Here is a 27,825-nt window from a genome sequence, read left to right as displayed (position 1 = left end):
TTAAAAAAAAGCAATTTGTTGCTAATTGACAGTAGATTAATTATATTATATGTTTAATATGATATTATTATAATAAGTGAGTTTAAGTTTAATTATATTTTATTTAAGTTATAAAATGTATAATTTTATTATTTTTAAATAATTATCATTATAAAATATTTTATTTTAATTTGTTTAATTATTTATTATTTTTAAATAATTATTATTATAAATATATAAAAAATATCATATTTTAATTTTTGTAATTATTTATTTATCGTTAAATATAAAAATATTCTGTTGAATATAAAAAAAATTCCGTTCAAGTTAACATTAAAAAAATAAAAAACGTTAAAACAAAAAATTTCCGTTATTTACATACTTATTATATAAAAAAGATATACATAAAAATGTAAACTTACCCATAAGACAAAAAAACATTTTAAAGAAAAAAGCTCAAACAACAGCACACTCATGTTCAAAAAACATAGTACTAAACCTAAACAATCAAATATGCCCATCAGAGGTAAAAATAAAAATAAAAAATCAACATAAAACTCGGGCCAACAAGTTGTAAAAACCAACAACAAATTACACAAACCCAACTCAAATAATCAAACACGTAAATTGAAACATCTAAAAAAAAAAAAAGAAACACTAACATAATAGTTGGCCAATACATGCAACTATGCAAGAAGTTGTACAAACCAACATAAACACTAGAACTACCCCAGTAGTGGAAGCATGACGTCAAGAGGATAACCTATTATAGCTTTCCGTCAGCTATTTAGGGAACAATTTATACTAACAGTTGTCTGGCTCAAATAATATCTCTGTAGACACACATAAAAAAATCTCTCTAGATTATCTTTTATTATGCTAGGCTGGGTCTTAATACTAGTGGATTCTCAAGATGCCTATCAAGAAAACATGGGTAAGTTCCAAAGATGGAGACAGAGTAGTATTGTAGGGGGCCAAAAACCAAGAAAAATTATAAAAGACAAATATTGCACAATTTTTTTTTTTAAAAAAAAAAATATTAGGGAGAGGTCAAAGCTTGCCTCCCTATATATGTGTCTCCATCTCTTGTCAAATCTCTCTGCTATCCTAATTATATTAATAAAGATTTGTAAAATAGTTCTGGGTTTGAGCATAAACACTTAGTAGTAGGGAGAAATTAATTCACATTGATTGATTCCCTATTAAAAGCTGAATTTTGGTGAGAATTAATAAAATGAATTTGTGGATCTCAAAGCAATTGCAATCAGTCAAGCATATTTGAAACATCAAGTACCATATTCATACCTACATAGTAACATATTTCTTCATTACAATGTTGGCTTAAATATTAGAGGATTCGTTATAGTGTATGAAAAAATTATACAATTTCTCTATTTGATTTCCTCTCATATCCCTCATGATCTGATCCCTATGAAGACTCGCTCATCATTCTTTTTCTCATCGATCATTCACTTTCATAAACTCTTGATCAGAAGCTTCGATAAAATTATCTACTCCAGCGTTGTTTTTGCTCCAGCCAAATCTTCTAGAGTCTTTCTCTCTCAGAATCTCTTCTGTAGAGGTAAGTGTTGAATTTTTGTCTTTTGATTTGTTCTATTGATGTATTCTAATAGTTAAATGTTAGGGTTTTTATATATGTTTTTTATAAATTCAAATTTTAGGATTAAAATGTTAGGGTTTTTCAATGTTCTAGTGTGCCAATGATCTTTGCTTGTGCTGAGAGTACACGAGATGTATAGCCTAAAGAATTCGAAAGGCACTTAATGAGCATTTAAAGCTTCACAAACTTTGAAGCTGTAAATTCCTTTTTCTATCAATCTCATATGCTTATATATCTATGTGTGGTCATGTATAGGTGAATTTATGTTAGTAATATATGATTCCTCTGTTACTTGTTACAAAAATCATGGAATTATTTATTTTGCATTTTCCTTTATGAAGTCATTTATCAAGTATTGAACACTATGGAAGCATTGTTGTTGGTATCTAATAAGTATAATTATTAAATATTTTCAGATACTTTTATTTGCTTACCAAGTGTTTGTATAGTCCCCTGAGGTTGTCTTTCTCTGTTTGTTTTAACTTCTCAATCATTATTTAGTTTTGTAATTGCACGAATCTAATCGTTATATCCTGACTGCTATCTACAGGAGTATCTTGATTAATAAATATGTTCATGTGATTTTATTTGTGATTATGAAGCTTTTGTATCGAGACACCCTCTTGTTGATGTCATTTGTGGAGCTACTAAGTCATGGCAACTTCAGTGTTAGTAAATAACAATAACAGAAGCATTTTCTTATCCTTCTCCTTTTGTCAAGACCCAGGAGAAGTTGTATGATATGGTAATGCTAGAATTAACAGTAAGGAATTTAATAACCAAGCTCAATAATGCTCCTCAACAGCCTTTTCATTGAAAATACCCAGAATTCGAGAGCTGGGTTCTCTCCAAATACAATCTGATTTCTCAGTAAAAGAATGCACACTTTGCTCTCCTTCTCTCCTCTATTTATACTGAGGCTTATCAATTCTACCGTGTTCCCCTTACATAATACAAAACCCCTTCTAACTAACTCTCCTCACTCCTACTCTCTGCTGATCTGTCATTCTTTCTGCCCTTACCCCTCCTAGCATAGACATACGTCAATGGTGGTCTAACATTACCCCCGGCCCAAAGACGCACCTTGTCCTCAAGGTGGAAGTCTGGAAACTGCTGCTGAACCGTTGCTAAATCCTCCCAGGTAGATTCGAACTCAGGTAGATGCAGCCATTTGATCAACACTTGCGGCTGTTCCATATGTGTTCCCGGTCTCATGTCCAACAGCGCTTCTGGTTCGAGGAGCCACTCCAGTTCTTCTGTCAGCTTCTTGGGGAGGGTGGTAGCTGTTTGGTGCGGACCCAAAGCTGGTCTGAGCATAGACACATGAAAAACAGGATGTATCTTTGCCTCAGCCGGTAGTTGCAGCTTGTAAGCCGTCATGCCTATCTTGGATAGAATCTGGTACGGGCCAAAAAACAAAGGTCCCAATTTCTGGTTCTTACGCTTGGCCAATGTCTGCTGTCTATATGGTTTAAGCTTCACATAGACCTTATCACCAACTGCATATTCAATGTCCCTTCTCTTCTTGTTAGCCTGAAACTTCATCTTTTGCTGGGCACGGTGCAAGTTCATCTTCAACAGCTCTAAAACTTCATCACGCGCTTGCAGATTTTGTTCTACAGCTGACACAATCGTTTGGTTACCTTCTAACCGAATTAAAGGTGGTGGATCTCTGTGGTACAATGCCTTGAATGGTGTCATTCCTGCTGCCGAATGATAAGACGTATTGTACCAATACTCTGCCCAAGCTAACCATTTTACCCACTGCGACGGCTTAGAGATTACAAAGCAGCGTAAGTATGTCTCCAAGCACCTATTAAGTACCTCGGTCTGGCCATCCGTTTGTGGATGGTAGGCTGAGCTATGCTTGAGCATTGTCCCTTGTAACTTGAATAGTTCCTTCCAAAAAAGGCTAAGGAAAATTTTATCCCTATCCGAGACAATGGATCTTGGAATACCGTGTAACTTGACCACCTCCTTGACGAAAACTGTAGCGACTGTAGTGGCTGTGTAAGGGTGCCGAAGAGGAACAAAATGCCCATACTTTGATAAGCGATCCACCACCACAAGAATCGAGTCAAAACCATTAGATTGTGGAAGACCCTCTATAAAATCCATTGAGATATCATCCCATACTTGGTCCGGTATTGGGAGTGGCTGTAGCAATCCGGCTGGCGATTGGGGCAAATACTTGCTCTGCTGGCATGTGGGACATTCAGCGACGAATTTCTGTATATCTCCCCGCATCTCGTGCCAATATAAATCAGCGGCTACTCGCTGAAATGTACGAAATGCCCCTGCGTGACCCCCCACATTACTGCAATGATACTCCTGTAGTAATAATGGTATAAATGGTGACGAGGAAGGAATAACCAGCCGCCCTTTAAACTTTAGACAATCCTTAGCAAAAGAGTACCCTGCGCAAGTTTTTCCTGCTTGAAGTTTCTGAATAATTTTGGACAGATTAGGATGAGTGGCTACATGGTGCTTCAAATCCGAAATTGAAATCATGTTGGGGATCGACAATGCTTGGCACTCCACCACCTGAGGTACCCTCGATAATGCATCGGCAGCCTTGTTTTCAAGGCCCGGTCTGTACTGTACCTGAAAATCATAACCCAGTAATTTCGTCAGCCATTTTTGGTGCTCCGTTGCTACCATTCGCTGCTCAAGTAAGTAGCGTAAACTCCGTTGATCTGTCCGAACAATAAATTGGCGGCCCAACAAGTAAGGGCGCCATTTTTGTATAGCTAACACCATTTCCATGAGCTCCCGCTCATATACTGATTTACAGCGAGCTCGAGGAGAAAGTGCTTTGCTGAAATATGCTATAGGGCGCTGCTGTTGCATCAATACGGCCCCAAGGCCTGTACCCGAGGCGTCCGTTTCCACCACAAACGGGGCTGCGAAATTTGGCAGAGCCAAAACTGGGACTTCACACATGGATCTCTTCAATGCTAGGAACGCGTCATGTGCTTCCTTACTCCAGCCAAAAGCATCTTTTTTTAGCTGGTCCGTTAACGGTCTTGCCAACTGGCCCTAGCCTCTTACAAACTTCCTATAATAACCGGTAAGGCCGAGAAAACCCCTTAATTCTTTCAGATTTTTCGGCGCTGGCCACCGTGACATTGCTGCCAGTTTCAGCGGGTCCGCTGAAACTCCTTCCGCCGAGACAATGTGGCCCAAATATTCCAATTTGGACTGCGCAAACAAACACTTCTTTTTGTTGGCATAAAGTCGATGCTGGCTGAGGCGACTTAAGACTAAATCCAGGTGCTGTAAGTGAAGCTTCAGTGATGTGCTATAAATGAGTATATCGCCAAAAAAAACTAACACGAATTTTCTCAAAAACTCACGAAAGACGTCGTTCATCAAGGCTTGAAACGTGGCTGGAGCATTGGTTAGGCCGAACGGCATTACCAAAAATTCGTAGTGCCCCTCGCGTGTACGGAAAGCCGTCTTTTCTACATCTCTTGCTGCCACTCTTATTTGGTGATATCCGGATTTAAGGTCCAATTTCGAAAAGACCTTTGCCCCATATAGTTCATCTAATAACTCGTCTATCATTGGAATAGGGAATTTGTCAGCGACCGTTTCGCGATTCAAGGCTCTATAATCAACACAAAATCTCCAGCTGCCGTCTTTTTTACGAGGAGTACCGGGCTCGAAAAAGGGCTCGTGCTGGGCTGTACTATTCCTGCCTGTAACATTTCAGTCTACAACTTCTCTATCTCATCCTTTTGTATCTGTGCGTATCGGTACGGTCTAACCGATATTGGACCCGACCCCTCCTTCATCGTGATATGGTGCTCATGACAACGCGGAGGAGGCAACCCTCTCGGCATGTGGAAAACCGAATCATGCTTCTGGAATATATCCTCAACTTCGGGCAACGTAGTTGTAGACAAGATCTCGGTATTGGCTGCCAATGCCCCAAACTGAATCCAGTATCCTTGTCCTTCTTGTTGAACCGAGTGAATCAAGGCTTTCAGGGAGATTTGTGATTTGCACAAACTGGGGTCCCCCTGTAATGTTACCCACGACCCCCCTACTTCGAATTTCATCACCATTGTTCGCCAGTTGACCCGCATATTGCCCAACGTACTCAGCCATTGAATGCCCAAAATTGCATCAGCACCTCCCAATTCCAAAGGCAAGAAGTCTGTAACCACCCGTAACGAACCTAACTCCAGCTCCACGTTCGTACAAATGCCTTCTGTACGCACTCGGCCTCCTGTTCCCAGCAATACTCCGTAAGCGGTTGTTGCTGTAATCGGTAGATGAACCGCTTGAGCCAACTCCTTCGACACAAAATTATGTGTGGCTCCGCTATCAATGAGCACCGTTACTGGATGCTTGGCTATGGTGCCTGATATTTTCATTGTATGGGCTGATGATATTCCCACTAACGAATTTAGGGACAGCATCGCCAGTTGCTCCTCTTGCATTGTTTCGTCACCGGATTCTGGGCTGGACGGGGCCGATTCTTGACTTTCGGACCCTTCTAAGTCATTGGCAACCAACATGACATGGAGTGCCTTCTGTTCGCACACATGCCCTCTGTGAAACTTCTTATCACAACGAAAACAATCTCCACGATTCTTCTTGTCGAGATATTCGGCTTCCGTCAATCGTCGCATGATCGGGGGGTTCGTTTGGGTTCCCGCCGTATGCCCTGTACTCGCCTTCGGGCGGTTACAGCCGCCGGAGAAGATGGTGTGCGAACAACTCGTCGAGGAGGGCTGGGGTGTGAACCTTGGTATCACGATTGGGCTTGGGGCAGCCCTAGCCATACCCCCTTTTTGGTGAAAGCCCAATCCAATCAAATGATGACCCTCTTCAATCCTTTGGGCTGTTTCCATGATGTGGGCCAGGCCCGATGGCTGCAGCACGTGTAAAGGGCCCTTGATCTCCTCTTTCAATCCCTTGATGAAACAGCCCTCTAGAACGTGTTCTGGAACTCCGACCACCCTCGACGCCAGTGCTTCCCATTGAATCCGGTAAGCCCTCACCGTCGTCTCCTGCTTGGTGGATAACAGCTCCTCCGTCGCCGACCCCACTGGGACCGACCGGAATCGCACCATCAGCAAATGTTTCAACAGAGCCCATGAAGTGATTGGGCGCCTGGAGTGTTCCCACTGGAACCACGTGAGTGCATCCCCTTCCAACCCGATAATCGCCGCCTCCAACATGTGAGCTTCTGTGAGACGATTCAGCAGGAAGTAACGCTCCACGCGAAATACCCAGCCATCTGGGTTCTCACCCGAGAACAAGGGTAGTTCCATCCGCGGTGGCCTGAAATCCCGAGCTGTGTGTGGCTCCAATGGCGGTGTCGGATAGCTCGATGAAGGTGCCGGTGGTGGAGGCGTCGCCGACGGAGGACCCATTGGTTGATGCGATGACGAACTGTCTCCTTCAACTGCCTTCCCATGCCGATCCTCCGCCGCACTCGTACCAACAGCTCCCATACGATTGGAAGATTGCAACAGCTGAGTGATATGGGTAATCAAGTACTCTACCTTCTTCTCCAGTTCGGGGATCCTCTGTGTATCAGCGCGTAAGGCTTCCAATTCTTGCGGAAAGTGCTGCACCTGTGCTCGAATTTCCGACACCTCCTGCCGAAACTCTGACTGAACTTCCTCGATCTTCTCCTCCACCATTTCTATTGGAAAATTCGGCTTAGGTCCCATAGTGGGTCTGGGCTCTGATACCACTTGATATGGTAATGCTAGAATTAACAGTAAGGAATTTAATAACCAAGCTCAATAATGCTCCTCAACAGCCTTTTCATTGAAAATACCCAGAATTCGAGAGCTGGGTTCTCTCCAAATACAATCTGATTTCTCAGTAAAAGAATGCACACTTTGCTCTCCTTCTCTCCTCTATTTATACTAAGGCATATCAATTCTACCGTGTTCCCTTACATGATACAAAACCCCTTCTAACTAACTCTCCTCACTCCTACTCTCTGCTGACCTGTCATTCTTTCTGCCCTTACCCCTCCTGCATAGACATACGTCAATGGTGGTCTAACATTGTAAGTTGTAATAATCTTTTTTTTTTTTTGTCTAATCTAAAATAAAAAGATTTATTTCAAGTACTTCAAATTGAAGCTTTTTAATAATAAATGACATTTGTCTTGGCAGTGATTGATTTGATGAGAATATTGAAAGAGAATTATCCTTTATTCTCTTTACTGCATATATACTTGTAATTTCTGGCATAATATGTCTATGAGAATCCTAACCTAGTTATTGTCCTACTTTATTTTTCTATTTCTTGATTAAATTGACATGCTTGGTAGATCAAGAATCAAATTGACTAGCACTTACGCAATCTCAAGTACCGATTATTTATTTGAATTCTCCCCTTGTCATTGTATATATAGTCCAAATCCAATAAATCTATAAATTGGACTTACCACTGTTATATGCTCTTATTATATGCCCTTACCATTGTTATTTACATGAATTCTAGTTTTACTTCAGTCATTGGTTCATAAACCAGAAATTAATTCCACAAATCTATGTTGACCAGTAGGTTGGTTTAGAGAAAAGTTTTGCATTTAATCAAATAGACTATGTTATTGCAAAAAAAAAAAAAATCAACATTAGGAATAAGATGATATAGACATGGTCATAATTTATTTGCTTTCTAACGAACCCTCAATACCTTAACACGGCTAATTTTCCTCGGTATGTCTTAGAGATAGCATAGAGCAAACATGGGATCAAAAACAACTTTTAGTGTTTTGCTTTCTTTTTTGTAAAACTATTTCTTTTCATAAATATATTTATGCATATTTTTTAATAATCTGGAGTGTGAGGATAGACTTTAAAAGATCAAATTGTCTTGTGACATTTTAGTATGTGGAGGCAATGGTGGGGTATGCTTCTCAAGAACTTAGTTCTATGTCCTTAACATAATTTATCTGGTTAGTGATATTTGCATTTGGTTAGCATAAGAGTCATTAACTGGATGGCATCCCCATTTTAACTAAATGTAATATATATATATATATATATATATATATTTATATAGTGTTAGTTTTAATTTTAAAACAGAGTGATATTCTGTAATGTATAGAATTTTATCCATCTGTAGCTTTCTTCACAAACTATTTCAGTACTTCCTCAACTGCTATATTTGTATTTCAGAATCATGAAAGGTCACAATAGAAAACTATAATTTCTAGAGAACTAGATACTGGAAGATTACTTTCAATTTGAAAAAGGAATGCCAAGCTTCATTATGCTATTTAGAAGACATTATTATCTGGAATAAACCCCTGAATGTTATGAATAAACCAAAAGAATGTTATGTTGTCATTTTCAATCCTTTGTACGTATTTTAATTATAGCAGTTTGCAAATATTCTACATATTTGACAAATTTTCCTTTTTGTTGACATTTGATATCACACAAAGGTGGAGGATAGCATGATATAACATGTTGTTGATGAGATTTGATCTTCCACCATTTTGATTCGGATGGAGTGTGTTCTGTTACAAACAGAGAGCTGGACTCATTGACCTTACTGGCTGTCATTGTATGTGGCCATTTAATTTGTCCTGTGTGTTCTAAAAGATAGAAAATCCCAGTTTGCATCTTTCTTGATTTATTGAATTTGTTTTCATTGTTTTATTGTGAATGGCTGTTGGAAGACTTTAATTAATATTATTTTGTTATTTTAATTGTCTATAGTGATCCCTATTGAATCGCCAAATTCTTGTTCGGGAGCACGAGGAAACTGTATTTAACTTTCTTAAGAATAATACAACTTTTTTCATATCAACTATTACTTTTTTTTTAAGATGTTGTGCTTGCAAGGGTTGCCACAGAGAAAATGTTATCTCTTATCAAGGCATGGTAAAGTGAAAAGTTCAAGGCAGAGAACAAGTAAGAGTTTTCTCCACTTTTTTTTTAATGTTTGTTTGTTCTCCTATTATGTGTACCAACTGCTCTTATGTTTTCCTGAAGTTTGACAAAAAAAGAATTTGTGACTGCGAACTATTTTTTGAACTGATAAACTATTTATCATGGACCATTGATTCTTCGAATATGGGTTCATAGAATTAAAGCTGGACAAAATTGATCTCTTGTAGTAATATGTTCATGCTAATATTAGTTGTACATCTGACGCTTAAATTATATTGTCTGCTAGTTATTTTCCTTGATTTGTAATACTAAACAAGGTAGATAGTTTTAAATGGTTCGGAAAATTTTGGAGTATGGATATGTTTTCCCATGTTTGAGATTTGACACTCCTGGTTGTTGTTCAAAGATTATATTTTTGTACGCCTTAGATGTATTAGTTGATCATGTATAATTACTTCCCCTGCTCAAGTTATGCAATTTATGCCTTTCAACTTTCCATAATGGAAAAGATCTTGTTGGCTTGCATTATTAGTTTAAACCATGCATGAATATAATATTTATGTCCTTTATTATTAGTACTGATTTAATATTGTTGTTGTTTCATTTTTGACCAAGACACAGATAGAGAGAATCAAGTGAAATGTCGTGATTCACTTTGTGGGCTCGACAATAGGCTTTCAAATCAAATGAAAATAATAAAGCATCATAATATCTTTAGATTTTGATGTTCACTTTTTAAGTGAAACATGGAAGAGTTTTTTCAAATTTTAGCTAAACCTTTAAGATATAAGTTTATTACGATGACTTTGATTCTCTAAATTTTACTTTTTGAAAGTTATTCACTTCTTAAGTAAAATATGTATTTGGATCGAGTTACCTAATATGATGATATTTACATTTTTGTAGATCTAATGTTTTTTATCATTATATTGTTATCAAGGTACAAAAATAAATTTTATTAAAATATAATATAAATAAAAAAATAACAACTATAACCAAAAGTTATCATTAATATAATAATAACAAGCACAAAATGTTATAAAAGAATTTATAATAACATTTTTTTTCAACACTTAAATAATGACATGAGATAATCATATTGTTTGACTCTTGTCAAAATATAACAAGCACATAATGTTATAAAAGAATCTAAAATATAACACTTAAATAATGTCATGAAATAAGAATAATGTTTGACTCTTCAAAATATTTATAAGCTTAATAAATAGATATTGTATGTATTTTGTAACAAAGAAAAATTGTTATGGAATAGTCAAGTATAACACTATTGATAACATTTGAAAATTGTTATAAAAAGGTCTAGACTTTTAATAACATGGGCTTTGTTAGCATTGGGTAAAGTGTTATAAACTGTTCTTTATGCACTTTTTTAGAGTTATCCATAATATTTTTTCTTGTAGCATCACATATATTACGAAACAAGTAGTTTCTCTATTCATAACTTTCAGAAATAGCTGCTTCATAAATTAAAACAGGAACAAAATTACCGAATTAGTAATCTGGGTTGAGTCGCGGATTATGTCGCTCTCTTTAAGACGTTCGCGACACTGCCCAGAATTGTGCAAACAGACTATCAGCCCCGTCGTCCCCATGATAAAATAGCCCAGTCGAACACTGTATCTGACTCCCACTGCACTGTAGAGAACCGTTGAATACAAGCACCCTCAAAACTACTGCTTGGAATTGATCATAAAATTAAAACCAGCATTTTTTTTCTGATGTGAAAATGAGATGTATTTTACCCCATGAAATCCATCGCACTGTATCGAAGAAGCAAACAAACAAGAGGAAGTTGGATCCCTAGAAAAACAGAAGAGAAAAAGTCATCTGTTTACCCAAAATAATTAATCACAATTTTATTAAATAAAATAATAATTTAATAAATAAATTTTTCTCCAAAAAATAAGGTGCACACCACACCAGCTCAGCTCGATCGGACAGACGGCGGCTGCAGCGCGCGCGCACGTGTGTGGTGTTCAAGTGAGTCTTTGTGTAACTCCTCCCTCTTCCACAAAAGTGGGTACCCCTTGGGGCACAACCCCAAGGCTCAACTCCATTGTATATATACCCTTACAAATAAGTATTCCAAAACAATGTGAGACTCTTCCTTTAAGGAGTCAATAAAACACCTTTTCTATTTTTAACAATTCATATATATATATATAAATAAAAGTTCCAACTATCCCCCACTTGAACTTTTAAAAATATTTTTCATCGAGCAGTAACCTAAACAATAAGATTGAGCATAAACAATGGTATCTCTCGACTTGAACTTTTGCGTAGCGAATACAATTTAGAGTATACTAGAGTGACACGTAATCTTGAACTCTATCTCTAACATTGCACCATGCACAATCTTTCTAGGGTGTAGTCCAAAAGTCCGTGCTTTAATGGTCATGCACGTCTATCCCAGTATAGTGAACGCTCTAGAAATTTGCCCAAAATTTCATAGGAAGCGACCCCACTTCCACATTCACATTGGTGAGTCTATCAAGAGTACTCTTGTAGCTCGGTACTCCACTCCACATAGAGTATAGATCTCATTAAGAGTTTCTATTAACTCAACCTTATATCACTTTAGGAATTCATGTTTCAAGTTAACTTTAAGTAATAGCATGATCTAACTCAAATCACATCATAACTTGTTATTACCCATTGAACCTATTTCTTGGGATCTCCGGTCTATAGGTCGGGTTACAATCATGTGTGACTCATCATTCTAAGGGCAATAGTCCCATTCCTTTTGATGTTTTAAGGACTTTCTCTCTAGCCAATCATTTCGTCAAAGGATCAGCTAAATTTTCATCAGTGCGTACATGATCTACTCTTATAGCTCCTGTAGAGAGGAACTCTCTAACAGTACTGTGCTTACGTCATATCTGACATCTTTTACCATTGTAATAATGGTTTTGAATTTGCAATAGCCGCAGTACTATCACAATGGATCAACAGAACTGGTATCGGTTTTTCCCATAAAGGGATCTCAGCTAGCAGGCTTCTCAACCATTCTGCTTCTTCACTAGCAGTAGCTAGTGCTATCATTTCTGACTCCATTGTAGATTGAGCCAAAATAGTCTGTTTCATAGACTTCCATGAAACAGCTCCACCAACTATGCTAAAGATATAGTCGCTGGTTGCCTTGGAGTCATTTGACAAGGTGTTCCAGTTAGCATCGATGTATCCTTCAAGGACAACATGAAACTTATGATAATGCAATCCAAGGTTCATTATTCTCGTAAGGTACCTCATGACCCTTTATATAGCATGCCAATGCTCAACACTAGGTCTACTAGTAAACCTGCACAGTAATCCCACAACATAGGCAATGTCAAGTCTAGTACAATCAGTGGCATACCTAAGGCTGCCAATGATGCTTGCATACTCAGTTTGTCTTACACCATCACCAGTGTTCTTAAAAAGTTTTACACTGGGATCATAAGGTGTACACGCAGGTTTATAGTTAAAGTAATTGTATTTGTTTAAGATCTTAACAATGTAATGAGATTGATCCAAAGAAATTCCCTTTCCATACCTAGTGATCTTAATACCAAGGATCACATTGCTTCTCCTAGATCTTTCATGTCAAAGTTTTCACATAGCACATATTTCACATCATTCACGACATGCAAGTTTGAACCAAAAATAAGCAAGTCATCCACATATAAACATATGATAGTGCTAATGTCATTCTCAGATTTATAATAAATGCATTTGTCACTTTCATTCACTTTAAAATCATGTGAGAGAATTAGATTGTCAAACTTTTCATGCCATTGTTTAGGTGCCTGTTTCAAACCAAACAAAGATTTATCTAATTTGCACACTTTATGTTCTTGACCAGGGATCACAAATCCCTGAGGTTGGTCCCTGTAAATGTCTTATTCTAATTCACCATTTAAAAAAGAAGTTTTAACATCCATTTGGTGCATAACAAGATCATGTAATGAAGCTAAAGCAATAAGCACACGAATAAATGTTATTCTCGTGACATGTGAATATGTGTCAAATAAATCTACATTTTCTCTTTGTCTAAAACCTTTGGCAACAAGACGTGCCTTGTACTTATCAACAGTACTATCAGGTTTCAATTTCTTTTATTAGAATCCATTTACAACCTATTGTCTTACAACCTGGTGGCAGATCAACTAAATGCTAGGTTTCGTTAGACTCAAGAGAGTCCATTTCATCATTAATAGCTTCTTGCCATAGTTTAGCATCTAATGAGGTCAAAGCTTCTTGGAGGTTCGAAGGATCCTCTTCTAATGTATATGCACAGAAATCAAAACCAAAGTCTTTAAAGACTCTAGCTCTTTTACTTCTTCTAGGTTCAGTTTCATTACCCTCGTGATGCTCAATGTCCCTAATCACAGGCATGTTACTAAATGATGCACCCCCACTATTTCTCAATTTAAATGGAAATCTATGTTCATAAAAATCAGCATCATTTGATTCCAAAATAACATGGTCTTTCAAATAAAAAAATCGATATGCTTTACTGTTAACAACATAGCCAATAAACACACATTCATATGCTCTACTAGCTAGTTTTATCATTTTAGGATCAATAATTCTAACATATGCCAAACAACACCAATTTTTAAAATAAGAGATATTTGGTTGTTTATTTTTCAAGATTTTATAAGGAGAAAATTTGCTTTTAGATTTTGGAACTCTATTAAGCACATATCAAACAATCAATAATATTTCTCCCCACCAATAAGAGGCAGCACCAGAATTAAGCATAATAGCAACAACAGATTCAGTAAATGTTCTATTCTTCCTTTCAGGTGAATATGGTGCAATTTTTTCATGTATAATTCCATGTGAGTTATAAAAATCAATAAACATGCTAGAATCATATTCAGTGCCTCTATCACTACGAAATCTCTTTATCTTTCTATTAAATTGATTTTCAATTTCAGTCACAAAAGATTTAAACATATCAAGAGCATCATTTTTATTTTTCATTAAGTACACATATGTAAAATCAGAACAGTCATCAATAAAAGTGATAAAATAACGTTTTCCATTTCTGGTCAACGTACCATCAAGTTCACAAATATCAGAATGAATTAAATCTAGAGGCTCAGTTTCTCTAGTCACAGATTTATGTGGTGTTTTTGTGATCTTAGCTTGGCTACAAGAGTCACATTTTTCAAAGTCATTTAAAGATAATTTAGGAATTAAGCCTAAACTACTCATATTCTTAATTATGTGCTTGTTAACGTGACCGAGTCTAGCATGCCAAGTATTAAAAGTACACAACATATAAGTAGAAGCATTCACTTTATTAACATTAGCATTCAATTTAAACATTCCCTCAGTAGCATACCCTTTCCTTACAAATATCCCATTCTTAGTAAAAGCAAACAAATCATCCCCTATAGTCTATGTAAACCCCGCCTTGTTGAGAAGGTAGCCCGAGACCAATTCTTTCTCATCTCTAGAGTGTGCATGACTTCCTTAAGAATCACAGTTCTTCCAGAGGTAAACTTTAGTTCCACATCTCCAATACCAGCAACAATCGTAGTGTGTGAATCTCCCAACAACACTTTCTTATCCTCAATAGCAGCAGTATATGTCTTAAACATCGTCTGATCATAGAAAACATGGCGAGACCAGTGTCTACCCACCACCTTTCTGATCCACCAACAAGGTTGATCTCAGATATCATAGTCGTGAAAGGCTCTTCAGTTGTCCGGTTAGCTTGCAATGCAGAGCTTGGCCTGTTTCTACACTTGCGTGCCATATGACCTGGTCTATTGCAAACAAAGCACATAAATGGTGTAGGTTCATTATTATTATTAGGGAGTTGCTGCTGCTGTCTAGTTTGGTTCCTTTGATTGTTCCAATTCTGATTATTTTTTTTGAGGTTGATTGTTGCGGTTTGAGTTCTGCTTTCGATTCTGAGTCTTAAAGTTTTTCTCATTGGGTTTTAGAACAGCAGTGGACTTTTTGTTAGCGTTGTTGTTGCTGGACACAACAAACATTTCCTCTTTCTGGTCTTGATTATGAACTTCCTCCTCAATGCAAAGGCGAGTGATCAGACTTTCCAGTGAAAATTCTTTGGTTTTGTGCCTGAGAAATTTTTTAAAATCTTTCCTCACAGGGGGCAGTTTGTCAATAATCACAGCAACTTGAAATTGTTCATCTAAAAACATACTTTCAGAAATGATTTCAGGAGCGATTTTCTGAAGTTCATGAGATTTGGCTTCCACTGACTTGTCATCGGTCATCTGGAATTTGAGGTAGCGACTGACAGCGTACTTCTTAGTTCCAGCCTCCTCAGTGTCATACTTCTTTTGTAGTGCGTCCTAGATTTCCATAGCATTTTTGTCAGAATTATAATAATCATAAATGTCATCAGATAAACCATTGAGAATGAAATTTTTTCACAGAAAATCATTTTCGACCCAAGCCTCTAATGCCTTAGTTTGTTTCTCTTTTTCATCGTTCTCGACATTTTCAGAAACAGTAGGTTTATCAGTAGTCAGAGTAGTGTTAACCTTTTTCATTGTCAGAAAAATAACATCTTCTATTTCCATCTTTTAAAATGGTTACCCTCAAAATGAAATGGTTTATTAATGCCAACAACACCAGAGTTATCATCGGTATTCATGGAAGAAACTAAACGTCTTAAAATTGTTAGAAATAGTTGCTGCAGAATTTAAAACAGGAACAAAATTACCGAATTAATAATCTGGGTTGAGTCATGGACTAGGTCGCTCTCTTTAAGACGTTCGCGGCACTGCCTAGAATTGTGCAAGCAAACTATAAGCCCCATCATCCCCAGGATAAAACAGCCCAGTCGAACATTGTATCAGACCCTCACTGCACTGTAGAGAACCGTCGAATACAGACACCCTCAAAACTACTGCTCGGAATCGATAATAAAAATAAAACCAGCTGTTTTTCTGATGTGAACATAGATGTATTTTACCCCATGAAATCCATCACACTATGTCGAAGAAGTGGACAGACAATAACATGAATAAAAACGTTAATTAAATCATGGGAGAGGAAGTTGGATCCCTAGAAAAACTGAAGAGAAAAAGTCTTCTGTTTATAAAAAAAATTAATCACATTTTTATTAAATAAAATAATAATTTAGTAAATAATTTTTTCTCCAAAAAATAAGGTGCCCACCACACCAACCAGCTCAGCTCGGCTCGGTCGGACGGACGGTGACGGCGCGTGCGCGCGTGTGTGGTGTTCAGGTGAGCCTTTGTGTAACTCCTCCCTCTTCCACAAAAGTGGGTACCCCTTGGGGCATAACCCCAAAGCTCAAGTCCACTATATATATACCCTTACAAATAAGTATTCCAAAGCAATGTGGGACTCTTCCTCTAGGGAGTCAATAAAGCACATTTTCTATTTTTAACAATTCATGTATATATATATATAAGTTCCAAGAATAACTAATAAGAGATAAGACATTATAGAGCTTCAAACACCATGACAAAACATTTCAAAGTACTCTTCTTTCGAGTTCTGTCTCCTGGTCTTAGTCTAAGTTTCTGATGGAACATTGAACTTCTCAATAATAATAATAAAAACTATTTAGAAAACTCTAAAGTTCTTTATCTTTCATTCTCACCAAACCCACTCCCGTCTCTCCCCTCTCCTCTCCTCTCTCCCTCTCTCTCTCTCAAATCAAAAGGGTTTGTAGCACAGAGATATACCTACAAAACACACTTAAAGCACTTTAGAGATTCTTTGGGAAATTAATCATAAAAAATTAATACACATTCTTACCATTGTTGGGGGATTAATACCTATTCAATGCATTTGGATGCATTGAATAGAGACCACGACCCAAGCAAGATTTGCGGGGCCCACTGTAGAAAGGTACCTACTTTATGGGCAACATCCCCCTGGTACTATCAGGGCATGCTGTAAGTACTTCCATGTGCAGGCGGCGTAGTGAGAGTACGAATTGTCGAGTCGTACACTCGACAACACTGTTGACGGATCGCCCATAAAGGTTGTCAGACTATCATCTGGCTCTGCAAACCCGTATTTTCTAACCCGTTGTGCCCTATCTTAGGTTCGAGAACCATAACCTTGGGCTTAGGAGATGACTGGGGGATGAGAGCCTTCGCCTTAATTTCTCGAGCTAGAGAACCTCCAGCTTCGAGGACGAACCTCGGGAAGTAATCTACTAAGGCACCCACAGCCCAGTGTCAAAGGCAAAGTCTCACCTAGGAGGACCCTTGCTCCGACTAGAGGCCTCGAGCAGTATCATGCCCCAATGATGTCTATGAATGTCCGAGCCAGTCATTGGGGGTTGCCACGTGTCAGAGGTGAAAATATAGACAACATTTGCCCCCCAAGTCTATACTCGCCCTTGGGCAGTGGAGACTTAAAGGTGATTTGAAAAAATGGAGGGAAAAAACGTTTGGGCTTTCCTCTGACATCACTTTGAAAATCAAACCCACGTGTCAACGCCCCGTTGCTAGGCCCATCAGTCCGTGCATTTAATTAGGGGCCAACTCCGAGATCCCAAACGTCTACTCTGCACCCGAGGCGTCTTTTCCCAATGAAAAAATGATTGCAATCTGCGCCTTTTGAACCCTAACCATTGGATCACCCTCATGAACTTACTAGGGCAAGCCATCTGACGGTCGTGGGGAAGTTGCTTACCTCATAAGTTTTACTGGGTATAAAAGCCCAAGAAAACCATCTTCAGCCTCACACGATAACCGTACGAAAATAAAAAACCTTCCCAGAACACTCTCTTCTCTCTCGCTTGCACCTCATCTTCAATCCTTCTTTCCATGAGCTTTGGACTACTAGCGTGAATCATCGTACTTTTGGGCAGATGGAAAACAATACTTCAAGGTTAGGACTCGCCTCAGCACCTACCTTCGCTTCATCTCGGGTAAGCACCTTCGACCCACTTTTCTGTTTTTGTGGGTGCTTGAGATTTTTCGATATATGTTTAGGAATGCCAGTGGTATGGAATTTTGGAGTCTGTTTTTAGTTTTCACGAGTCATTTTAGGCACATTTTGAGATTAGGATTGTTCGAAATGACCCTCAGAAGTCTTTGTCAACTTTGTGTTCCTGTGCCTGTGACCGGAATATAGGGATTTCCCAGATTCCGGTAGGTTCATCTCCTCCAGCTTTTCCTTAAGTGCCGGGGATACCTCGCATTTCCAAAACTTTTCTCTTCTTTCCGAGAAGTATCCCTAGAGTAATTCATGTTTTGACCATCTTTCCTTCAATCAGAATACTAACTGCTTGGTTTTATGTCTCATATGTCCGAGGAACTCCAACAATTACATGAACACTGGTTTAATCTCTTTGACTAGTAGATCTCTGATATGGCCCAAGCACGAGATGTTTTCGAAGGCAATGTAAGGACGGGAATCTAAGAGCCGGCTGGGGAGCTAGTCATTCTTCCCGACATCCAAATGGCATTGAGGCCCGAAATGCTCGAAGATCGGGGCCTAACTGTTTAGGAGGTTAACAGGGCCCCTCTTCCACACCCTACCCAAAAATACGAAGGCGATGCGTTTGAAGTAGAGGATTACCACACTCTGCTTCGCCACCCCGATACTCTCGAGGTGATCATGAGATATTACTTGGTCGGAGACAAGTGCCTCCTTCGCCTCTGTCGGGAGTCTGAAAGGGTGCATCGTAGCATCAACGGCCTGGGCGCCTGGAGCCAGGCCCACCTGATGGCAGGGGCTACCCTACTCCTAAAGCAGTACTTCGTGAACTTCCTAAAGTTTGTGGGGATAACCCCTTTCCAACTTTTCCCCAACGGCTACAAAGTGCTCATGGGGATGTACATTCTATACTGGAAGCAGAAATGGCCCGAGCCCTCGCCAGCGGAGATCCGTTACTTTTACAGCTTCAAAACCACTCCCTAGAAGAAAGGCTCAAAGCAAGATGGGTATTATGCCCTGGTGAAGTATGCGGCCTCGTTGCTCAACTATAAGGCTCCTCATCATAACGAGAATCACTCTCGGGACTACAAGGATGCGTTCTTCTTCACGGACGACTTCCCGACCCATAGCAACCCGACCCTGATTCTTGACTTCACCTGAGTTGGTGAGTATCTTTTTGAACGTTCTATCATGTACCTTACTAGGGCTTTTTTGTATTCGATACTTAGTCAATTCCTTTTGAATAGGTCCTTTCCGCCGGACCCACTGTGTCCAGCTCTTCGAGGATCATCTCCAGGCGATGAGGGCTCTCCCAACCAGGATTTGGACCTTAGCGTCCTAGTAATAGAATCAAACCTCATTAGGTCGGGGCTTCTCAGTGTAGAATAATGAATCGGTAACCTGGAGCTGACCAAGTACTGCTAGTCCAAAAACTCCCAGGAGTTGGTGTCCCGTCATATCAGTTACATAGACGGGCTGGCCAAGAGGGCGTTACAGAAATGGTTGGCGGAGGAGAGGCTAGTGAACACGCACATTGTAGAGGAGGCACAAGAGGATCAGGAGCTCGAGGGAAAGCTTCAAGCAGAGATAGAAGCTTCCCACCTTGACTCAGGTAAATCACCTCTCGTTCTGAGTTATACTTCCCGAGTAGGTGATAGGATAAGTCCCGAGCATGTTTTGCCTTCCCCAACCCTCCTTCATTGTGGTCAAATCTCACATTGGCGTTGGACTAGGGAAGAATTCCAGGATTACCTAGATCTAATAGACATTTATCTCCACCGCTCGAGGAGGCAGTCCACTTCTCGTGGTTTCGTACCCCTAGACCGATTGATATCCTTCAACTCAAGCTAGTTTTGCCAATATGGTAGCAACATTAGTTGTAAGGTCAGGAATAGGATAATACACCCTCACTGTTTGCACTGAGGCTCAACTCACGGTGGGCCTCCGAGTAGCTTATGTTATTGCATTATCCAGTTGTGTAGAATGTACGATAACTATTTGATTTATTCCTATAGCTTACACGGGATTGGTGGACATTGCCTGATCCATACTAATGTTAGGAGCGCCCCCAGCTCTTCGGCAGGAGAGGGTTCGTCGCATCCTCAGGAGCAACTCAAACCCTCTCCTCCGACCAAGAGGCAGAGAGTCTCCACTCTCCCTGTGGAGATCCTTGCAGTCGACTTGCCCCCGGTGGTGGAGATCCCTTCCTCGCTCGGGTCAGACGAGATGGTTCAAGAGCCAAGCCAGAGGGAGGTCCCAAAACCGGATCAAGGGTCAATTCAAGACTCAGAGCAGGAGGCAATGCCACCCCAGATCCGTCTCCTTGTGTACCCCGAGAGGTATGAGGGGGCCTTGCTGGAGCAGTACGAGAAGATGCTTCAACACTTTGAGGCTAGGCTGGAAGACGGCAACAAAGCCTTGCACGAGATGACCGAGGTCCTTCATCAACTTAAGCCACCCTGAGAAAGGCCCATCATCCCTCAAATTGGTCGGGCCGAGCTGGAGACTTTGTTCTCCGCCAAGCTAGGGGAGATCGTTGCTCCTTTCGCCGCCGAGCTCCTCCAGGAGGTCAGCTCCACCATGTGCGAGTTGACTGCCCAAAGCTTCTCCCAACTCGGCGATAGTAACGAGGCTTCTCTTTTGGCCTCGTCTCAGTACGCCTCTTCCAGGTAAGCTAATCATTCTCGTATTTGAATTCAACTTAATAAGGTTTTATCAGGCTAACACATTTATTTTTTTTCATTTTGTAGTCCGCCTTGGCCTGCCAGCACCTGGGAGACATTATGATGGAGTATTTGTACACACTCCAGAAGTCCCAGGACAAAATTGTCTCCCTTAAGGAAAAAATGAAAGGCCTTCGGGAAGAACTTGCTCGGGCCAAGGCTGCCCTCGAGGATGAGCGAAAATGCTCTTTGGAGCTTGAGGAAGTTGTCCAAAAGGCCTCCGAGGACATGCAGCAGGCCAAAGAGGAGACGAAGGCAACCATTGAGGGCATGCAGTGAGCCTAGGAGGAGGCTAAGATGGCCACAACTAAGGTCGCCTGAGTGGTCCTAGAGAACTCCCAACTTCATGAGCAGGCTAAGGAGGCTATCGATCAGGCTAAGCTAGCAGAGAGGAAGGCCCTCCAAGCCATGGAGTTGAACAAGTCTGCTCGATTACAGGTGGAGAAGCTTGAACGAGAAAACGAGACTATCGCTGAGGATGCCTTCTATGTGGCCTGGTATCACAACCAAGACATGAGCTTGGACTTCACCGGGGAGCCCGAGAAGTATAGACTCCTCTTCACTGAGCACCTCCGAGCTACCCAAGCTACCGAGGTGACCCAAGTGGCTCCAACGGCCGAGGCGACTCCATCTGTCGAGGCCACTCAACCAATTGAGGTGACTCCAATTGCTGAAACGGCCCGGGTAGGGGGTGCCTCGAGTGGAGATATGATCATTGAACTGGTGGTGGAGGTTCCCGAAGACTGGTTATAATTTTTACACTTAGGCCTACGTGCCATAAACTTATTGGGGTATAGACCAACAATCGCTAGAGCCCCCGAGCATAGTTGTAATTATTTACCCATTCAAGAATTATGTAGCTTGCCTTGTTTTTTATTTGGTTTGGTTCTATGAATTCACTGTAACTTAAGTTGTCAGGAGAATAAGCACTCAAACCATTTTATACACATGGTTTTATAAATTCAACGTAACACGAATGTCACGAGAACAAGAACTCAAACCGTTTCAAACAACGTAACACAAATGTCACAAGAACTCAAACCATTTTAAACATTTGGTTCTATAAATTCAACGTAACACGAATGTCACGAGAACAAGAACTAACCGTTTTAAACAATTGGTTCTATAAATTCAACGTAACACGAATGTCACGAGAACAAGAACTCAATCTGTTTTATACACGCGGTTCTATAAATTCAACGTAACAGGAATGTCACGAGAACAAGAACTCACCTGTTTTGAACAGTTGGTTCTGTAAATTCAACGCAACACGAATGTCATGAGAACAATAACTCAAACCGTTTTATACACTCGGTTCTATAAATTCAACGTAACACGAATGTCACGAGAACAAGAACTCACTTGTTTTGAAGAGTTGGTTCTGTAAATTCAATGTAACACGAATGTCACGAGAACAAGAACTCACCTGTTTTGAACAGTTGGTTCTGTAAATTCAACGTAACATGAATGTCACGAGAAAAAGAGCTCATAGTCCTAGAAGTAAATTTGATGTGGAATATACCGTTGGTCCTCACTTGGCATCCTATACCCCTGCAATCCAAAGATTCGGGCTTTCAGGGGTCTTAGCATGTGAAACCACCTGCCCCCCCCCCCCCCCCCCAAGTATGCATTACTTGGGAGGTCGGCTGGGGGTTTCAGCACTGCTCTCCGATTGCATATATCATCATTTCTATACCATCTCACACCTCATCGGGAGGTGATGTTAACGAGGTGCCCAGGCGTAGGCTGCCTGGGTATCCGTCTGTATTGCACAGATTAGGATTTGGTTATTACTCTCCGAGCACGCGTTGTCCTCGGGAGGTAACCTAAATTCTTAAGTCTGCGTTATACTGGGTTTTCTAGATATGGGATATAGTGACATTAGTTCGCTTGTTGACTAACCAAGCTTCCCATGTCATGGATTTCCCGTGGCCAAGTATGGGGTACTCGGCCTTTTGTTCGCATCTTGAGACCAAGAGACTTGGTCAGAGCTCCTTGGGCTCAGTGTCCATGAGAGGTGACAATAACCTACTGGGTTATCAAGCTCCTAGGTGCTAAGCTTAGTTCTCTTGGAATAAGCTGCCTTCTAGGCTAGACTTAACTAGTTTCATAGGATTTTCTACTCTCGGGATGGCAACGCTAGGCTTACTCTTGACATTTGACAAGTTTAGTTTCCTAGGTAGTTCCTTTTGAGGCGTAGTGCTGCCCTAACTCCATGCCCCCAAGTGATCGGAGACTAGTTTGTGGTCACTTATCCAGGTGAGCAGGTGCTCTTACATAGAATTACTAGAATATAAAGGAAACCAAAGAACATAAGCAGACAATAAATTTCTTACTGTGTTTTGTATACACGATTTCCATTACACGTGCTCGAAGGCTATAGGGGGATTTACAGAAATGGACAATATTTGCTGCTCATATTACTGGTAATACTGGCGAAGATGTTTACCATTCTAGGCATGAGGAATTAGCTCCCCACTAAGTCGGGCTAATTTGTATGTTCCCGGACATACAACGCTCTCGACTTGGTATGGGCCCTCCCAGTTGGGTCCCAGCACTCCTACACCGGGGTCTCAGGTGGCTAAGAAGACTCTTCGCAACACCAGATCTCTGACCCCAAATTTTCTATCTTTCATTTTGGAGTTAAAATATCTGGCCACCTTCTGCTGGTAGGACGCTACTCACAACTGAGAAGCTTCGCGTAGCTCCTCCATGAGGTCCAGGGACTCTCGAAGTAAAGCATGGTTTGTGGTTGGATCATACGTATCCCTTCGGTGTGTGGAGATTGCTACTTCAACTGGGAGCATAGCCTCATACCCGTAGGACATCGATAAGGGTGAATGGCTGGTGGAGGATCGGGCAATGGTGCGGTAGCTCAACAATGCCCTGGGCAGCTCCTCGGGCCAAGCTCCTTTTGCCTGCTCTAGCCTTTTCTTCAAAGTGGGCTTGAGTGTCTTGTTAATTTCTTCCACTTGGCCATTGGCTTGCGAATGGGCCACGGAAGAGAAAATCTTGATGACACCATGCCGTTGACAAAAGTCTGTGAACACTTCACTGCCGAACTGCAATTCGTTGCCGAAGACTATCTTCCTCGGAAGCCCATACTGAAAAATGATGTTTTTAATGAAGAAATCCAATGCCTTTTTGGAGGTGATTGTAGCGAGCGGCTCGGCCTCAACCCACTTTGTGAAGTAGTCGACGACCACTATGGCATATTTCACCCCTCCCTTCCTACAGGGATCCGATAAGGTCGATGCCCCAGACGGCAAAAGTCCATGGGATGGTCATTTGCGTAAGATCATTTGGAGGTGCTCGGGGGATATTGGCGAAGCGCTAGCATTTGTCGCATTTCTTGACGTAATCCATCGCGTCTCCGTTCATGGTGGGCCAAAAATATCCTTGCCTTAAGATTTTCTTGGAGAGGCTCTGCCCCCCAGCGTGATCTCCGCAGAAACCTTCGTGTACCTCTCGTAGTATTAAACCAGCTTCTTGCTTGGATATGCACCGAATCAAGGGCAAAGAATAACCTCACCTGTAAAGCCTACTATCCATGATTATGTACCTCGGTACTTGGTACAACAACTTCTGAGCTGCATTCTTATCTTGGGGAAACTCCCTAGAGACGAGGTATTTAACTATTGGCTCCATCCACCCATCTTGGGGTTGTATTGATTCCACCTCATTTAGAGTCGAGATACTCAGAGACTCCAAGTAGTTAATGGGGACCACATTGATTAACTTAGCATCTTTGGTTGTGGCCAGCTTAGCCAGGGCATCCGCATTGGAATTTCACTCCTGCGGTACTTGCCGAATAGTGAATCTTTGGAAGTTATGCAGCATTTCTTGAACCTTTACCAAGTATGCTGCCATTTTTGTTCCACGGGCTTGGTACTCTTTGAGATATTGGTTCGCCACGAGTTGGGAATCGCTAAAGATCTCGAGTCCTTCGACCTTGAGCTCCAGTGCCACACGAAGCAAAACGATTAAGGCTTTGTACTCTGCTTCATTGTTAGAGGTGCTAAACCCAAAGTGGAGGGCACTGTGCACCCTATGCCCCTCAGGGGAAACAAAAATAAGTCCTGCCCTGATGCCATTTTTGTTCGAAGACCCATCCACGAAAACTTCTAGGCTGGTCCGACCACTGGGGTGCACTCAGTCCTCTCCTGATTCCTAGTGCACTTAGTAATGAAATCGACGAGTGCCTGACCTTTTATGGCAGTGCTCGGATGATAGGTGATGTCAAACTAACTCAGCTTCACCGACCACTTCAAGAGCCTTCCCGACGACTCAGGCTTCTGAAGGACTTGTCTGAGGGGATGGTTTGCGAGCACCTTAATCAGATTAGCCTAGATGTAGGGTCTTAGCATTCGAGAGGCAACCATTAAGCAACAAATTAACTTCTCCATCAGTAGGTACCTAGACTCTGCCCCGAGGAGTCTTTGGCTGACATAATAGAGGGGGTGCTGAGCATGGCTTTCTTCCTTTACCAACGCGACATTGTTGGCGTCTTTTGAAACAACCATGTAGAGCAGGAGAGGTTCTTCGTCTACTGGATGGATAGGATTGGAGGGTTTTCCATGTAACCACCCAAAATCACTAATACGGCTTAAGGGCCTTGATTAGTGTGCTGGGAGGGCATAATTGGTTTATGTGTGAATTTATTAATTTAATGTGTGATTATATAATAAGCATGCTTGTATGGTTATGTGAATGTAAATGTGAATATATGCTATTATTGTGAGAACCACATTATTATGTGGGTAAATCTGCAGCATGCGACTTGAGGCGATCCTAGGGAGCTAGTTAGCGGGGAAGTCACAACAGGGCTTAATACTTGACTTGGGGTAAGTTAAGGGGTATTCCAGGTATTGAATGGTTATTTAGCTTATCAGGTTATGGAAATAAATAATTGGAGATATATTTGAGGTTAGGAAGCTTAGGTGGGAATACTGGGGAATTTTACCATTTTGCCCTCGGGGACGTTTCCGGCACCCCGAGCCTCGAGATTGACTTAATTGTTTAAGGATAGATGGATAAAACTTAGAAAACAGTGGAAACATCAAGAACCGACCCTTCTCTCTCTCTCTCTCTCTCATTCTCTCTTCTTCCCTCTCAAGGAAAATCACTGAAAACTAAGGAGATTTGGCTGGGAATCCAGTGATTAGAGCTGAGGATTTGGAGGATTAACACAGTGGAAGATAAGGAACCTAACTAGAAACTAAGGTAAGCACTGAATTATAGTTTTTAATAAGTTGATTATGAAGTTTTGGGGCTGAATTCTAAGAGTTCTTAGGTTCTTAACTTCAAGGTTAAGTTAAGGCAACAAGCTTGGGAATTAGCTCAGAATTTTCCTAGAGGAGAGGTTTTGCAGTGAAGGTGAGCTTGAATTTATGATTCAATGTTTGAATTCTAGTGTTTTCTTGACTGATTTTAGAGTTCTTGAGTGTGTGGGTTTCAGAAACCAAAGTGGTGTTTTGATGGGTTTTTGGATTAGGTTTCTGCTGGCTTAAGCTTCTGAAATCATGCATGAATGTTTGTGATAGTTGTGGTATATAATTGGGATGGTTTTGAGTGAGGTTTGAGAGTTAAAAATGGAGGTTTTTCTGGGTTTGAAGGGGTCAGGTCGCGGCATAGTTCTTGGTGAGCCGCGGCCCTCTAAGGCTGATGAATGCTGAGGAAGGAGGGCGGGCCGCGGCATGGGGCTTGTAGGGCCGTGGCCCGTGTTTGGTTCTGAGCTTGGATGGGATCTGTTTGGGGGCCATGCCGCGACATGGGAGACTTGAACCGCGACCCTTAAGGGAATTCAGGATTTTAAGCATGGGAATTTAACCTAGGGTGCTCGGGGTCGAATCTACTACCGTGTTTGGTGGAATTCGATGTTCCAGAGACTAGAACCTTATCTAGAAGCCCTTTTAAAATTATTAATGGTATCCCTTATCTTGGTTGTGACTAGGTTTAAGCTAGGGGCTCGGGAAACGGATCGTGCTCAAGAGGCATCTTATGTAACCAATACATTGGGAAATTAAATGTAAGAAAACTGCACCCGGTTGCAAATTTATAATGGGACTAAGGGTTCCCTATCTTGTATGATTTTATAAAGGGTGGTATTATGCCATGTGAATAGTAAACAAACAACCTAAGAGTGCCAGAGTTTACATTGGCGCACAGGGTGCGGCTCAGCCACTGGTAGCGGAGGACAGCTTATTATTCACTGAGCTCAGTTTAAGCGAACCGAAGTCAATGGGATTAAACAGAGGATGAGACCTAAGGGCGTCGACCTTAATTATCATTTGATTGATGAACTTGTTGTGTTGATTAGCTGAGTGTTGGTTTGTTGATTCTTTGGTTATGTCTGTGGATTATAGGACCAATGTGGTACGCTAAGTATATGAACATGCTCTAATGATTATTCAACTATTATTATTGTTTGCACTATAATGTTATGTTTTCTTGGTGGGCCTTGGCTCACGAGTGCTACGTGGTGCAGGTAAAGGCAAGGGCAAACTTGATCAGCCCTGAATCAGAGAGCTCTGAAGGCGGAATGTACATGAACAGCTGCTCGACCGCCACGGTTGAGGGGAGACAGGAGCAGGAGAACCACAAATGTCTATTTTGCCTTAGAGTGGCTAGTGGTTGTTTGAACTCTGGAAATTTTGTAAACTAACATTTTAAACGTTGTTTCTTTTGGGATCCCTTGTGTAAAATGTTTAGT

The 27,825-nt window shown here is 40.7% G+C and overlaps 1 long non-coding RNA gene across 4 annotated transcripts; it reads left to right on the top strand.

Moving 5' to 3' along the window:
- The first annotated feature begins 844 nt into the window (after positions 1-844).
- LOC133782359 (uncharacterized) lies at positions 845-27,825 on the top strand. Of its 4 annotated transcripts, none has more exons than XR_009870470.1 (4): positions 845-913; positions 1,417-1,561; positions 2,203-2,335; positions 9,027-9,394. It is a non-coding gene; the product is annotated as an uncharacterized LOC133782359 (long non-coding RNA). The 4 variants fall into 4 exon arrangements; XR_009870469.1 differs by lacking the exon at positions 845-913 and adding an exon at positions 27,601-27,825 and having other exon boundaries at positions 986-1,561; positions 9,027-9,498; XR_009870468.1 differs by lacking the exon at positions 845-913 and adding an exon at positions 10,099-10,346 and having other exon boundaries at positions 987-1,561; positions 9,027-9,498.

Source organism: Humulus lupulus, chromosome 6 (assembly GCF_963169125.1).
Source record: "Humulus lupulus chromosome 6, drHumLupu1.1, whole genome shotgun sequence".
NCBI lineage: Eukaryota > Viridiplantae > Streptophyta > Magnoliopsida > Rosales > Cannabaceae > Humulus > Humulus lupulus.
Note: the sequence above shows the minus strand (reverse complement) of the source record. Positions and strands in the feature narration are given on the sequence as shown.